We start from the raw sequence: 16,406 nt of genomic DNA, 5'->3' as shown, positions 1-16,406 counted from the left end.
TATGAAAACATAAAATAATTAGTAATGGGCTTACTCACTTAGCACCCCCATACTACTAATCTCACCATTCCAGCCCAATGGCCCTTAATCCATAATTCTCCAATAATTCAACAAAATACCAAATAATTCTAAATAATAATTTAATTTCTGATTAAATTAAAATAAGAAAATATGGGGTGTTACAACTCTCCCCCACTAAAAGAGTTTTTGTCCTCGAAAACATACCTCAAGTAACCAGCTCGTATAAGAGTCCTTTACCTGAGTCTCCAGCTCTCAATTAACAATACCATCAGTCAATTCCCAAAAATCCATCTGACATAACCAACAGGAAACATGTTTCATACATTCAAATCCCAGTTCTTACGTCGCATTTGGCTATCCAAAAATATACCACTCGCTATATCTCCAAAAGGTTAACAACAACAGAACATTGAGGTACAACCTATACAATACGCTCAACATCCGAGTAATACAATTACACAATTTATAGTATGATCACACTTGATCAACAATACAGTAATGGGTCCCTTCTACCGAACATACCAACCTTAGACACGCTTTTCCATCTGAGCGATAAGGTAATACTTACACTTTTCACCAACTGCTTCCTTCAAGAAACTCAATACTCATATTCCTATACCATTGAATTCCAATTATCTGACTCCTCTTAAGTCACACCAGTAATTATCCAACACGTTACATTCCACTTTTTCCGCACTACTCTGACTACTCATCACAATCATCTATACCAAATAGATTTCTGAGTTTTACCCGATTCCGACTCTCTTTACTCATTCGTTTCAAGAATCATTCTTCATCATTCATGGTACTAATCTACCATTTAGCAATCCTTACTCGCATCCAACGAAACTAATTCCTGATTTACTTCCTCTATTTAAACATCCTAACCGTCAGAACAAGTACACACTCATCAGCCTCAATATACCATCGCTTACAAAATAGCTCAACTAAGTCACGCTCTCTACTAAGAATCAAATCAACTCCGTCCTTCATAGAGTGTAATTCCTCATTATATCTCGAATTTACAATATCACCTCAATAACAGCACAAAATTATTACAGCATCATATATTATCAACCCTTCGTTTTAATTTCGCCGAATACATATTCGTTAACTACGTACAACCGTAATGCCATATTCATCATCTCGGAAATTATTCAAAAGAGTTATAATTCTTCGACACGACATCCTTACATCCACTGGATTCTAAATCCAACATATAGATCAATACATACTCTCTATGTAGGCTTCCGACATATTAATTCCTCATTGCTCACGAATAGTACTTGAACACTACTCCGCATCATACTTTTGTTGTGCGACTCCGATTACCCGTCTTAAGTCACCGTCCAATATGTTGCACTCTTTCATATTCACTTCTTCATAAGTTCACACAACATAGTGAGTGATTATTCTCACGGCTTAATATTCATCACATCTTAAACCATTAAGGTAACAAAACAAGCTTATCTCTTCTATATGATTCCATCTACTACCAACAAGAGATTTAGGGTCATCAAGTCCTAAATTTGTCAATATTAGTTGAAAATCATATTTAAGCATAAACCGTCGTTACTACATAGTAGTGTCCCTTTCCGACTTTGCACCCAAACTCATTAACATCGTCATAGTCCAATAATTCACTACGGTGTCCTTCTAGAATATCCTTCTGAAGCTCAAAACATCAGTTACACAAATCCAATCACTCAAACTCATTACATCGTTTTCGTCGATTCTGAATTCACCGCCTTCACTTTGGTAATTCAAAGTCAACCTATCGATCAACTCAACATCATCTTTCTAACCTTCTCTAATCTTGTCAAGAATACCACTAGTCATCTTCTAGCATACTCAATCTAACACTATTAGGAGTGCCTTCACATACTAACTCAAGTCTCTAAACTGTCCAATTAAATCCAACTCATTCATCATTAGCACCGACATTTTAAAGACTTCTTACGCAACACAATAGCACAACATTTTCCTCATTAGGATGGTAATTCAAACCAAAATCCTAATCCTAAAAAATATACTCTAATCATCTCTACTGCCTCATATTAAGCCCTTTCTGATCAAAGAGGTACTTCAACTCTTATAATCACAAAACACTTTGAATCTTAAACAATACAATTAACCTGCAAGACCAAGACAACATTCATAACTCATGGTTTTACTCCCAATCTTGTGACGTCTTTCATATCCCAGTATCATTCCACTCGAAATCTCAACAAGTCTTCCTCACATTCAATAGGTGTCAGAAATCCTCTAAAATTCTTCCTTTATACTTATCGTCACTTTGCCATCACAAATACGATTCCAAGAGTCCTAAAGTTTATTCCATCATTACTACTAATTTACTCATTCACTAAAATCCATCGGTATCCAAATCATCTTTATTACCGAATATCTCATCAGCTTATTCATCAACAACATATTCTACTCAACGTCGTTTCAAACAATCGCGGTAGTAGGCACTCTTATTCAACAAGTTTCACGCTTCCATAACCGACTTCAGAACCTCTCCTCATAGGGTCAATCTACTGTATTTATAACTCTTCCATAAATTAGAACACAATCCCTCCTCCTCGTAGGTTCAAACGGCACATTAATCCGACACTCGGAACTCTAGATATGAATTTTCCAATCATTGCCCGAAAATGCAACACTGACATCATGCAGCGACACTCTATACGATATATCCAAAACTCCTCAATTGGTAAATTCAATTCTTAAAATTACTCCTCAACAAACCTTCTAATTATTCCTTCGATCCATTCAACAATGACACTGGCATCCCGTGCAGTACCAATAAACAAGTCTAGTTATAAGAACAAGAGTACCCGCAACTTCACCTCTTCCCAACGTCATCATGTGACAATTAATTATGTTACAGCTGCTGCAACCATTTTTATAACAAAGTTCATCTCGTTAGCTTTCCGACGCTTCAAACGGAACTCAATTCGGATGTCCAGAACTCCAGTTTTGAATTTTCGAAGTTCCGCAGCTATTCAGCAATTTTCCTGCGTTTTGCTTACGAAAATCTCTCTCCAAAACTCATTCTCTTCAACTCTATCACATTCCAAACAGCCCCTAATCACATCTCTTTACTTCCAAACATTATTATAACTCGAGCAACACTCCCCATCGCCGAAGCGCAATTTCTGGAACATTACGACATCAATCCTCTTCGCAAACTTACAGCTAAACCTCTTCTGAGTCGTAAGGCTACTCAACTGACAACTTCGCAGCACACCAGCAGAGCTGACACATTGCAACTTTCCAATTTCCATCTCTTATAATAACTGTCAATTACCTCTAATCATCTTCCTTCAAGATGTTCCAACTCAATTCCCAATGAAGTCTTAATTCCAAGTCACCTTCAACTCGGGGAAACAACAAACTCCAACAACGCTCGCACTGTTGCCAACAACAGCCTACTGAATCAATCCTCTTACAACTGAAAAATAACCGAGAAGCGAAGCTTCTCCCCCACTTGTTTCAATCCAACACTTGCAACAAACAACCAAGTACTGACAGTGATTCACTCACATGTCGCGTACCAAGGAATAATACAGCGACAGTATACAACCGTCGTGCAACTCAACTGACTCGACAACTGGCCGGACGGACCGACCTGCTCTGATACCACTATTGTAACACCCCTCTAATACCCCACGGCAATTAACAAAATTAAATCAGAGTAAACATGCAAAGGGTGTCACAATTCAAAAACAAAAGAAAACACACGTTCGGCATATGTCATGCATTCACTGAAACATCTGAAATTATAACTCATTAGATAAAAATCATGTTTACACAGCGGAATCAAACCATCAAGTCAACATTACATCGTTAATGTATCAGACTTCAAATAAAATAAACAATAGAGTTATAATCGAAACTCGAAACATCGCGTCCCCAGTGTTACATCTATCAGAGCATGACACCGACACAACAACTAAACCGACTTATGAGCTAATCCTCACCAAGTCGAAAGCAGCTATCCTCAATCTGAAAATGTCAACAGTAAGGGTGAGTCTCATTCACAATTAACAAATGTTATCGAACCATAAACAACAACACATCATAGTTACATTATTCATCCAATTTCATTATATTCAGATTGTCAGGAAGTACTCATCAACACACCACAACAAATAGAATACATTACCAAGAGACAACACCATAATTCATCCAAAAAAATCATAACCATTACACAATCATCACATATTATAACATTGGACAATCTTCCATTCATGTTATAATAACACAAGTAGCCTAATGCAAATGCAACTATATGCATGTGGTACCAAAATCTGGGATAACCCAACTCACCGATCCACCATCGTCAAGGATACGGCAACACCCACTCACTAATTCCACACAATGGGAATTAGCTACCACTGATCCACCATCGTCAAGGATCAACCACATAATGATTATGAATGCATGTATCAACCATAACATGCTTATCACCCACATAAATCAACCAAATGTCATAATCATCAACCACCACAATAATCAATAGCCATACACAGTTATGCTATTTCTCAACCACAATAAAATACATATTTTACATCAACAATATATGTATAACAAACACCAATTACAACCACAACATCATAACAGGTAAATCATTCATTATACAGTGCAACAACAATAACACCCCTCACAATCGTGTACCAAGTACAACAAAGCAACTCATCAACGACAGAGTATTTACCTCATCATTCCTCAAAACACATGATAACCATATTTACCATGAACAACACCCATTTGCACAATTAACAGAAGCAACCACATTATCACAACATACATCATTGCACATATTCAATTATGCACACAACAACCATTGCACCTCATCAGCTATGCAAAACCAGAATAAACCACATTTGAAGAAAATGATACTTTTTAAAATAAAATCAAGTTGTTATTGTTTTATTCATTTCATATGGTAGAACATTCAATTTAAGGAACAACTTCCAAAACGGCGTCTAAAACGGACTTACGGTTTGAAAGTTACACATCTTTAACTTTTTACGAGAAAACAGTTATCGCTACAGCACGCGGCGCAACCAAAGTTCGCGGCGCGACCTGAAGCACACAAACACGTTCGCGGCGCCAACCTATGCACGCGGCGCGATACGAGAAAGCAAGTACGCCTTCGCGGCGCGCACCTACCTTCGCGGCGCGAACTGGCAAAAGTCACAACTTTCATCGCAATTGACAGCATTACGGGATTTACCCCAAAATCCCCAAAACCCAAACCAAGTTATGTCATGAACCTCAATTACCACCATATCAGCCACATACATGTTATAACACAAATATAACACACAAAGAGGATCATTTAATCATCATAACAATCATGTAATCATACAATTCATCAAATCATACAATTCCCTTCAAAATCCTCCCAAAACCCCAATCCATCATATAACCAATTGACACAAACAATGCATCTAAATTAGTCCTATTATCTATGATACGATAAAAGATATTAACCGGAAGAGTCCCCCCTTACCTTAGCCAAAGATCTTGATTAGCCCTCTTCCTCTTTTGTTCCTCTTTCACGTATCAGCTTTCCAATCTCTCATCTCCTCTGCTCTGCTTTTCACGTTCCTTTTTCCTTTTTCCCAATTTTCCTTATTTCCTTTATTTTATGAAAACATAAAATAATTAGTAATGGGCTTACTCACTTAGCACCCCCATACTACTAATCTCACCATTCCAGCTCAATGGCCCTTAATCCATAATTCTCCAATAATTCAACAAAATACCAAATAATTCTAAATAATAATTTAATTTCTGATTAAATTAAAATAAGAAAATATGGGGTGTTACATTGGTCACATAAAACCGTTCTGCTTCAGAATAGTTGGATATCCAGACCACACTCATCGAGCCAAACCTGAGTTTAACACCTACAACAGAAAGCAACGATGGGCAGATAAGAATGTTTCTCTAGTAGCACACACTTCTCTAAGGAGGCCAGCAAAAGAAGATTGGTACCTTGATAGTGGTTGTTCAAATCATATGACCGGGAGGAAGAGCTCTCTAGTAGATCACAAATTGGAAGGAAACAACTATGTAACCTTGGGTGATGGAGAAATAAGAGAAGTCAAAGGTATTGGAAAGACAGAAGGGGTGGGTATCCCCAATCTAAACAATGTTCTACTTGTACAAGGACTGGCTGCAAACCTTATAAGCACCAGTCAGTTGTGATATGAAGGATTTAATGTCAGGTTCACCAAAGAAGAGTGCATCATCACTAATGAAGCAAATGAGGAAGTCGTGAAGGGATTTAGATCTAAGGATAATTGCTATCTATGGAATCCTGACACTCCTGTCCAACCCTCAGACTACTCCATGATCAAAGAAGAATTAAAAGTTTACCGTCACGAATCTAATGAATCCGATGAGTCTGATGAATTTGATGAAGAATCCTATGTTGGAGATCTCACCATAAGTGAACTGTCTACTGGTTTTTCTGAGACCTGTGTAATGAATGAGAAACTGTGTGCAAAAGTAAGGGAGTACAGAAGTATCAATAGATTTCTGTTAGAAGAAAGAGTAAGCCTTGTGATGGACATTACAGATCGGGAAAGAAAACTTGAAAAGTCAAATGTGAGCAATGATCCTAAAAGACTATCTGAAAGCAATGTCACAGAGAATGTTGCAACAACATCTAAAGACATTGTGACAGAAAAGTGTATGTTGGGTATCTGCTACCAAAACATATTATAGCAATTAATCCACGTGAGGGAATACTATTTGGGCTTTGTAAAAATCCATGATTTGAAATTTCTCTCACTCAGTGTGCATATAAAGCTCCCTCGATACCCTAGTATTCTAAAAACGGCAAACTTTCCTAGTAGTTCTGCTAGCTACTCTCTAGGGTTGAACTACTTCAATTGTTCTCACAAGCGTGAAACAAGTTCTGGTTCTCTAAGTTTCAGAATGTCTCAGCAATCGAATGATGAATCTCCCGTTTCGGAATCGGCAACACCGGAAGAGTCCTCTAAGCCTAATAGGATTTTTAAGGTTGTCCCTTTAAGGACGATTAGCAGTGACTATGTAAAGGCCACAAAGCCTATAACAACTCATGCAAAACGGCCCAAGGAGGGTATTCACAACAAGGGTACCAAATCCTCTGCATCTGCTACCATAGAGGAACTTACTAAAGAAGGATCCAAATATGCCAACAGCGCAATTACCAGGATTGTTACTCGTATTATGAAAGAGAATCATCAAGTGCCTGGAATATCTATTCCTCTTCAAACCATAATGGCTGATCCCCTCAATAATACCAGTAAGGGTGAGGTTGTTCACACCGTTGATAGTGACCTAGAAATCAACAAGGATGAACAAGGGTTTGCTAAGAATACCAATGTTGCTGAGGATGTCAATCAAATCGACAATAATGAGCACCCTAAGGCCAATACTGAAACTGATACTAATGTGGTAGACTTAGATGAGTACTTTGACGAAGAACTACTTAACTCCTTGAATCCTAGTGTAGCCAACATGCTAATGACAAGAAGAAAAGGCAAAGTTGTTGTCCAAGGTTCACCTAAAAGGAGCACATAAATGAATAACTCTGCCAAAGTTACTGTCAGGAAGAAGAGTACTTCTACAGGTCTTGTCAAGAGCAAAGCTATAACCAAAAGTAAAGGGGTTGGCCCATCAAAATCTGGGAGCAGGGTCATTCCATAGAAAAGAAAGGAGCGGGAAACTATTGAACCTAAATCTGATGTGGAAGTGAATGTCCCTGACATTCCATCGAGGAAGAAGCCTACAACCAGCAAGTTCCCATTGATAATGTATCCTTCCACTATGCCTCTAATGCCAGCAGATGGAAGTATGTTCTCCAAAAGAGATTGGCTGTTGAAAGGGAATTGGCTGCAAACGCTCTTGAAAACAAGGAGGTCTTAGAGCTGATTCAAGAAGCTGGACTGCTAAAAACCGTGTGCAACCTTAGCTATTTCAATGAAAGCATGTTCTAGACACTGTCATGACATTAGCTGAAACGTCCAAATCTGGAGCATCAGTCAGCAAAGCAGAAGTCATAGCAATGCTAAAAGAGACTTGCAAAGAACTGGAATCAAGAAAAATATCTCTTGAAAATATGATACGTACTCTGGAAATGGATGAGAATGCGGAATTTGCAGATACTGAAGAGATGGAAAATAAAGATGAACAAGAATTGGGGGATGAAAGTGGTAGTCCGCCTGATGACTCTGTGAAAGAAAGTTCTTCAAACACCTCAAGTGGGTCTGAATCTGGGCAGTAATTGCAGCTGGAGTCCTGTTTGTTTTTTTTCTTCTTGTTTTTGTTTGATTTGTTCCTTTTCATTTAGTTCCATCTGTTTTATTTGATTTTGGTCAGTTTAAATCTTTTGATTGGACCTTCTTAAACTTGGAGGAGGAGGAGAAGTTTTTTTGGCTTTGGCAACATTTGTGGCGAAACAGAGGGAGAAGTATTATATGTCACCCCAGAATAACAAGAATGGTGGTTGTGTGTGATCAATTCTAATTTGCTTATTTTTGTGTTGATCTGTTTGTGCTTGTGGCTGTCTGTCTGGTTTTGTCTAAGCACTGTGTGCATACTGGTGATGTATGTTGTATGTTTTGTATTAGCTTGTTTTATTGTGTTTTGGTTATCTTGTGTCTGCTGTAATTTATTCTCTGGTATGGTGTGACAGGTTGTTTTAGCCAAAAATTTGCCAAAGGGGGGGATTGAAGGTGTTTTCATGTTGGCTGCATTATTGGTAAAACATACCTGGTTGTTATTGTTTTATGCAGGTTACATATGTGCGAAGCTAATACAGTTTTTGTACTGAATGTCATGATTGATATCATGACATCCGTGTGTGACAGCAGGAGCTTTTATTGTTTATTAATTGTGTTTCCAAATTTATCCTAATTATCAGTTTAGGAAACATTTTATTGAGTGTTGCATATTTCTTCCAGAAGATCCTACTGACATCATATTTTGTAACAGACAGTTGGCGTGTGAATTAGGTTAACTTTGTTAACCCTAATGTGTTTCTTAAAAAGCCCAAGGCCCAAGACTGCATATAAAAAGGACTGCATTCATAGTTTGGAACGCAGACAAAAGATTTTATTTTGTGAAGAACTATTGTTCTGTAACTGTCTCGTGTGATCCAAGCAATTGTCTTTGATGATTGCTTTGGAATTAGTTTGTGTTTGTGTAACGTCACTCTAAGCTTTTAAGCACGAGTGTGTGTCTCTTGATTGAAGCTTTTAAGCAGATCAAGGTGTGTTTTTGAAGAGTGTCTTCTATCTGTAATTGTTTATTTGTTTATGTGTAATCACGGCTGTGATTGAGGGGGAGTGGAATGGAGATATTCCATATCTAGATAGAACCTAGGTAGAAGGGTCATTGGGTAGTGATTAAGTGAGAAGTTGTAAACGGGGGAGTTTAGCTTTGAATTGATACTACTGATAGTGGACTTCATCCCTGGCTTGGTAGCCCCCCGAGTAGGTTGTTTGAACTGAACTGGGTAAACAATTCTATGTGTACTTTATTGTTTTTATGCTGTTTTGTTAATATTGTCTGTGTTGCGTAATTGTGGATGTCATAACATCCAGTTTGACATCGAGCGTGTGTTACTAGAATTTTCATGAAGTAAAAATCATAATTTGATCAAGGGACTATCATGATTCATCAAGAAAAGCTCAGAAATCAACGAAGCTCATAGTTTCTAAATTAGGGTTTTATAGGAGAAAGTCGACTAAACTTTGACCAGCCATAACTTTCACATGGAACATCAGAAATTTCCCAACCGAAACCTATTTTGAAGGAAATTTAATTCTCTACAACTTTGTCTCTCTAATGCCAGGGCCAGAAATGCTTCATTTAAGATATATGGTCCAAAAGATTATAGGTCCTTTTCGAAAGTCAACCAAAAGCAGTTATTTGTCAAAGCCCATATCATCAAGATAAAATCTTCAAATGGAAAAAAGGTTGCAAAGTGGCTTGTAGAGGACATCTTGAGGTTTCCAAAAAGTCCTAGAACTCTTCCATATCTTGAAATTTGCGGGAGATATGCCTTGTCGAATTTGGACAAATTTGAGTGAAAGATGTGAAGTAAATATGGTCCAAAATGAGTTTTCTTGCAAATGGGCCAAATCTTTTTTGATCCAATCTTGTTCCTCAAGTCATCAAGGGCATCCAATCTCAGCCACAAATTTATGACAATTATTTGATTTTTATTGATTTTTATTCATTACAAAATGATTTAAATCAAATAAAGGGAATAAAATGGAAAGGATTTGTTTTTATTTTCCAATCATAATCAATCATCAAATAACATATATTTGATGTAATTTTCGTGACAAACCAAATTGGCATGATTGGGAGAAAATTGGAGCAAATTGGCCAAATTTGGAAGCCTCCATAAATAAAATTCTTCAAATTGCAATCTCAAGATTCATCAAGATTCTAGTCAATTTTGTCACCCTAATTCAATCACCTATAAATACATGACTGGTACAAAGCATTAAGGTTGAAGATTCTGAGCCAGAAACCCTAGTCAAAAAGCAAAAGTTCTTTAAGAACACCAATTTGGTTTTGGAAATTGGTGAGGATTCAAAGCATTCCAAGCATTGCAATACATTCTTGGAGGTGTTCTGAAGCGAACTATATCATCACCATTGATCAACACCTTCAGAGCCTCGGTTATAATAGTCACGGTTTGTTGAATTTTTTTGGTGCATCCATTTCAATGTTTCTTGCATAGTTAGTATAATTTGATTGCATATATGTGTTCATGATGGTGTTTCGAAGCTTTCTGCATAGGTTGATTGAAGTTTGAGTACAGGTACGAGATTCCACCATGACTAGGGTTTCTAGTTCCAATATGGGGAGTCATAATTCCAAGAGAAATTGGATGAAGTTGTTGGGTTCATCGTGGTCGGAGGAAGATTTGCAAACGAACTATGGTTTTATTGGAGACTTATCATGCGTATTTCATGGGTTTGAATCATTGCAGGTCTATTGCTACAAAACCAAACCATTGCCATAGCTCTATGTAGCAACCTGCCCTAAAATTAAAGGTTTTAGAGTCGCCACCTATTCTACCAAGGCGAATAGGAAACATTACGCAGTTAAGATATTCGGGGTAAGTTATTATAATCAGGTCGAGGGAAGGTGTTAGGCACCCTCAACCCTTTCCTAAGGTTTAATCTAAGATGAAGGTTTATGGCAAAATTATAGAGGTTAATAGCTAAGGAAATGAGAAGGGGAAAATTGAGATTTGAACTGAATTGAGGTTTTGAGGAAGGGGACTCGCCTTGGTTATCCAAGTGCCTACGTATCTCCTTATGGAGAATCAGAGTCAACGTAGTTCAGGCACAGGGTTGTACGCCTTAGGATTAGAATGATATGGTTTGAAGGCTTTTTGAATGGCCTATCGTAGTTTTGAAATGCGAAGTTCGAAGGTATTTTGAATTACCTTATCGTAGATTTGAAAATCGCAGAGATGAAAATATGTAGTTTCGTGGTTTAGTGTGTTTTAAGATTTGGGCGTACAACCCTGATTTGATATGTTACTGTTAGGTGCGATGATCAATATATTTGATCATTATAGTTAACGGATTAAATAGTGTATTGCTGGTTACTCTGATCGATAGATTCGATTGTCGCGGGCAGCAAATAAAATGTTTTAATTTTGTAGTCAAATTATGGGTTTTATCATTGCCTCTCTTAACCAATAGATTTGGTTATTACATGACAACTAATTCAATTATTTACGTTTCATTATTTTATCTCTCGTCATTGCGACTAATAGATTTAGTCGGGTCGAGGAGAGAATTAAACCAGAATTAGTTAAATTATTAATAAATTAATTAATTCAATTAAAATTATTTCTCGTCAATGCGACTAATAGGTATAGTCGGATCGAGGAGATAATTAATTAAAGATAACCAATGGGATTGGCGCAAACTCTAATACTTTGATAGCCTTTCTAGGTTTTTTGTGATTTTTTTAACAATTAAAAAATAATTAAATCAATTAAGTCGAATAATCGACATAATCGTATAATCAGGATAATCCTAAATAATTCTAAACCCTAACCACTAACCTAATCCTAATTTCATATCCTAATCCTAATTAAAATTAATTAAACTAAATAATATCAATTAATATTTAATCTAAATTAAATAATAAAGAGTAAAAAAAATAATATAAAGATAAAACCTGGTTTTTAATTCTGTGTGGTGAGAATGGAGGTCCATAATATGCTCCTTCGTCTTGGCGTGTTAGATTTGGTGCTGGTATGATCCTATGGCTATGAGACGAGGGTGCACCACGCGCCTATGGATGCCCAATGTACTGAATCTGCAAATGTCTTGCTATTGAAAAAAAGAGAAAAACATGTGGAGCGTGTGGGGTTCGAACCCCCGTTCTCTCCTTCACCATTCAACGCATCTTGCCAAACGCGCCGCTTCTTGATACTGTTAGTAATATACATGGAAACAATATTATACGAATTTAAGGCATTATATAGAAGGTTAAAAAGGCAACGCGCGCTGCTGGGGGGACCTTCTTCTCCATTAGCTTTTTTCTTAAAACAGAACATCCTTTTAGCCACGGTTTTAGGATGTTGCTATAGGTCTGCAAATCTTCAAAATCACCAATACTTAATATAAATCCCAGAAAAGCCGTGAACCGATTCGTAATCATTCCCAGAGCATGGCCATGACAATAGTTTCTCCTAATTTTGCACGGTTTGCAAAGCCCTATATCAGAACTCAATAACCCTAACAATGGTGTTCTTCATAACCTGCACTTAAAATCAAATTAAAGTATCCAGAAAACAGCGCAATATCGTTCTAATCCTGAATATATAACCGAAACATATCGAAAATGCAAGCATGTACGAAAACAAAATCGAAACATATGGTGTTTGAACGTGACTATGGTTGTATGTTCCAGGCCGCGTGAATCGATGGAGATAGGCTAGAATTCATCAGCAAGCCATGATGAAGCTATTGGAATCCTTTGAATTAGCTTGAATCAAACAAAACCAGGATCCCACACTTCTTTGAGTGCCCACGTTTTTTTTCCTTTCGTTGGGGTTCTTATTCACGATTTTTCCTGTTGCAAGTCCTATTTTCTTTTTTCCCTGCGTTTGTTATTCTGGTGCCTATATATAATTGAATCAATTAGGTTCACAAAATTTTTGATGAAAAATCTTGCCTTCAATACCAAGATATTTTGATTTGGAATAAACATCAAATCTTGCTATTTTGAATCTTCAATCAACCCCAATCAATCTTGCTTGGTTTCTTGGCTTCCAAAGCTGACTCTTTTGGGCCTCTAATTTTTTTTTATATTTAAAATGAGTAAAAGAAATAATTATAAGATAAAAAAGATAAATAGCAATAACTTAAACTAATAATAATGATAATCCTAATATTAATCCTAATATTACCTAAAAAAATAAAAATTAATAATGCTAAATACTAATAGTTAATTATGATATAAAATACTAATAATCAAAACAAATGTTAGTAAAACCCAAAATACCCCCAAAATGATAAAACCTTTGTAATAATTGGGCCCCATGTTTGGGTCCTAAACACCTGTTAATTACGCCCTTGTTTTAACTCGACCTGATTTATAAGAGAGTGGGTTTGACAATAGAAATGTCAAACCCCATGACTCTTAATTTTGATCCTTGATGGATTACCAAACGTAGATTGGATCGGGAAAATTTTGGGGTATGACAGTTGTCCCTGTTCAATCTTCTTGAACCTGAAGAGTTAGATAGGCACGTCTGCCTATCGTGATCTAAAGGTAGAAGATGATTGAACACTGAAATGCCCTGAAATTTGCATTTGTTGGGAAGAAACTCCGTGGGGGATGGGCTTACAGATGCCACCCAAGGTAAATACCCCTCTTTAGAATGCGAAGTAGATGTTTTTGAAAGGCACCACTGTGTTTTGATCGTAGCACGACCTAAAAAGGCAACCTGAATTTTATGCAATGTTATGATGCATGCGGTGTATGATGCAGTGAGCTTCTCAAAATAAATGAGAGCGATGTATGTATATGCATTATGTATGAATGAGGTATGTTAGTTGAATGATGCATGATTGTTAGTTGAAGTATGTTAGTAACTTTGAAAAAGAAAAATAAAACCTTTGTGTGTTATTGATGATGTTTTGGAGAATATCACTGCCGAGGGACTCACGTGATAAACCCAATTGAAGAAACCTTTGAAAATCTTGTTGTAAAACCCCTTTGTTTTTTCGAAGTAGATCACTGCCGAGGAACTAACATGATAAACCCCATTGAAGAAACCCTTTGTAAAACCCTTTGATCACTGCCGAGGGACTAACGTGATGGGTAAACGTAACTATCAACAGCGACGACTCGCAGTTTGTTGCGTAGAAGAGAGTTAACTCGCTATAGCGCTAGCAAGCTTTCGTAGTTTGTGAACCCCATTTACTATAGTTCTAGTAAGTTTCTGTAGTTTGTGAACCCCACTTACTATAGTTCTAGTAAGTTTCCGTAGTTTGTGAACCCCAAAAGGATCACTTGCTATAGCTCTTAGCAAGTTCACCTACACCAGTAGGATTACTTGTCATAGTTCTGACAAGCTCACCTGCACCATTTGGATCATCTGCCCTTGTTCGGAAAAATTTAACCTACACCATTTGGATCATTTGCCCTGGTTCGGACAAATTTCACCTACACCATTTGGATCATTTGCCCTGGTTCGGACAAATTTCACCTGCACCATTTGGATCATTTGCCCTGGTTCGGACAAATTTCACCTACACCATTTGGATCATTTGCCCTGGTTCGGACAAATTTCACCTGCACCATTTGGATCATTTGCCCTGGTTCGGACAAATTTCACCTACACCATTTGGATCATTTGCCCTGGTTCGGACAAATTTCACCTGCACCATTTGGATCATTTGTCCTGGCTCGGACAAATTTCACCTACACCATTTGGATCATTTGCCCTTGTTCGGACAAATTTCACCTGCACCATTTGGATCATTTGTCCTAGCTCGGACAAATTTCACCTACACCATTTGGATCATTTGCCCTGGTTCGGACAAATTTCACCTGCACCAGAGAATTCATTTGCTATAGTTCTAGCAAACTTACCTGCATGTTTAGAAACTCACGACTCGAGGGTTGGAAACTAGGCTTTTGTAATATGTGAACGCACTAGATGATATGCATATGCTAATGCGTATGTATATTTATGAGTGAAATGAACAGCAAGGTTGCTATCATCGGTAAGGTTACCGGGATACATCAATCAGGTGATTGGGAGTGAATATCCCCGTAAGGTTGCTAGTCATCGGTAAGGTTACCCGAAAGCATCAATCAGGTGATTGGGAAGAATATCTCAGTAAGGTTATTGGCATCGGTAAGGTTACCGGAAAGCATCAATCAGGTGATTGGGAAGAATATCTCAGTAAGGTTACTGGCATCGGTAAGGTTACCGGAAAGCATCAATCAGGTGATTGGAAATGAATCAACAGTAAGGTTACTGTCATCGGTAAGGTTACCGGAAAGCATCAATCGGGTGACTTGAAATAAACCAACAGTAAGGTTACTGTCATCGGTAAGGTTACCGGAAGCATCAATCAGGTGATTGGAAATAAACCAACAGTAAGGTTACTGTCATCGGTAAGGTTACTGGAAGCATCAATCAGGTGATTGGAAATAAACCAACAGTAAGGTTACTGTCATTGGTAAGGTTACCGGAAGCATCAATCAGGTGATTGGAAATAAACCAACAGTAAGGTTACTGTCATCGTTAAGGTTACCGGGAAGCAGGTGGATAGTATGGTTTAGTACCAGAATGATGACTTGGATGTTGTAATGTATTAACCAATGTATGTAATGCATGACTTATGTATATTTGCATGATGCTCCAATGCTAGGTTGTTGATAACCAAAAGTGTATACGGCTTGCTAAAGTTGTAAGGTTTGTTTGATAAGGTGGGGTGTGATGCTAGCGCGACTTCCCGATACTTGTTTTTTTTTATCTTGAAGATCGTAGTTAGGAGAAAGATTTATTCGATGTTGTAAAGTTTGAAGATGTCTTTCCCTTTTGTTGTGCGCCTTGCCCCAGTTTGGGCTTTTGAATTACTCCATGCCTTTTAACCTTTTGAGGTTCTTCACACCTTTAACCTTTTAGGTTGTTCACCTTACGGATTTGATATCCAATGCCCCAATGTTTAGTGAAAAAAAGGTGCCTATGATCTCCAAGCTATGCAGGAAGTGCCCCGAGGAATAATCTTGTCATATGCTTCGACGTTTAGATTGAAGGGTATGTCCTTGATCTCCAGGATATGGAGGGCTATCCATAGTGTTCTATCCTTTTG

The sequence above is a fragment of the Vicia villosa genome, linkage group LG6 (genome assembly GCF_029867415.1).
Source record: "Vicia villosa cultivar HV-30 ecotype Madison, WI linkage group LG6, Vvil1.0, whole genome shotgun sequence".
Lineage (NCBI taxonomy): Eukaryota > Viridiplantae > Streptophyta > Magnoliopsida > Fabales > Fabaceae > Vicia > Vicia villosa.
The sequence above is the reverse complement of the archived record's forward strand: the minus strand, read 5'-3'. Positions refer to the sequence as shown.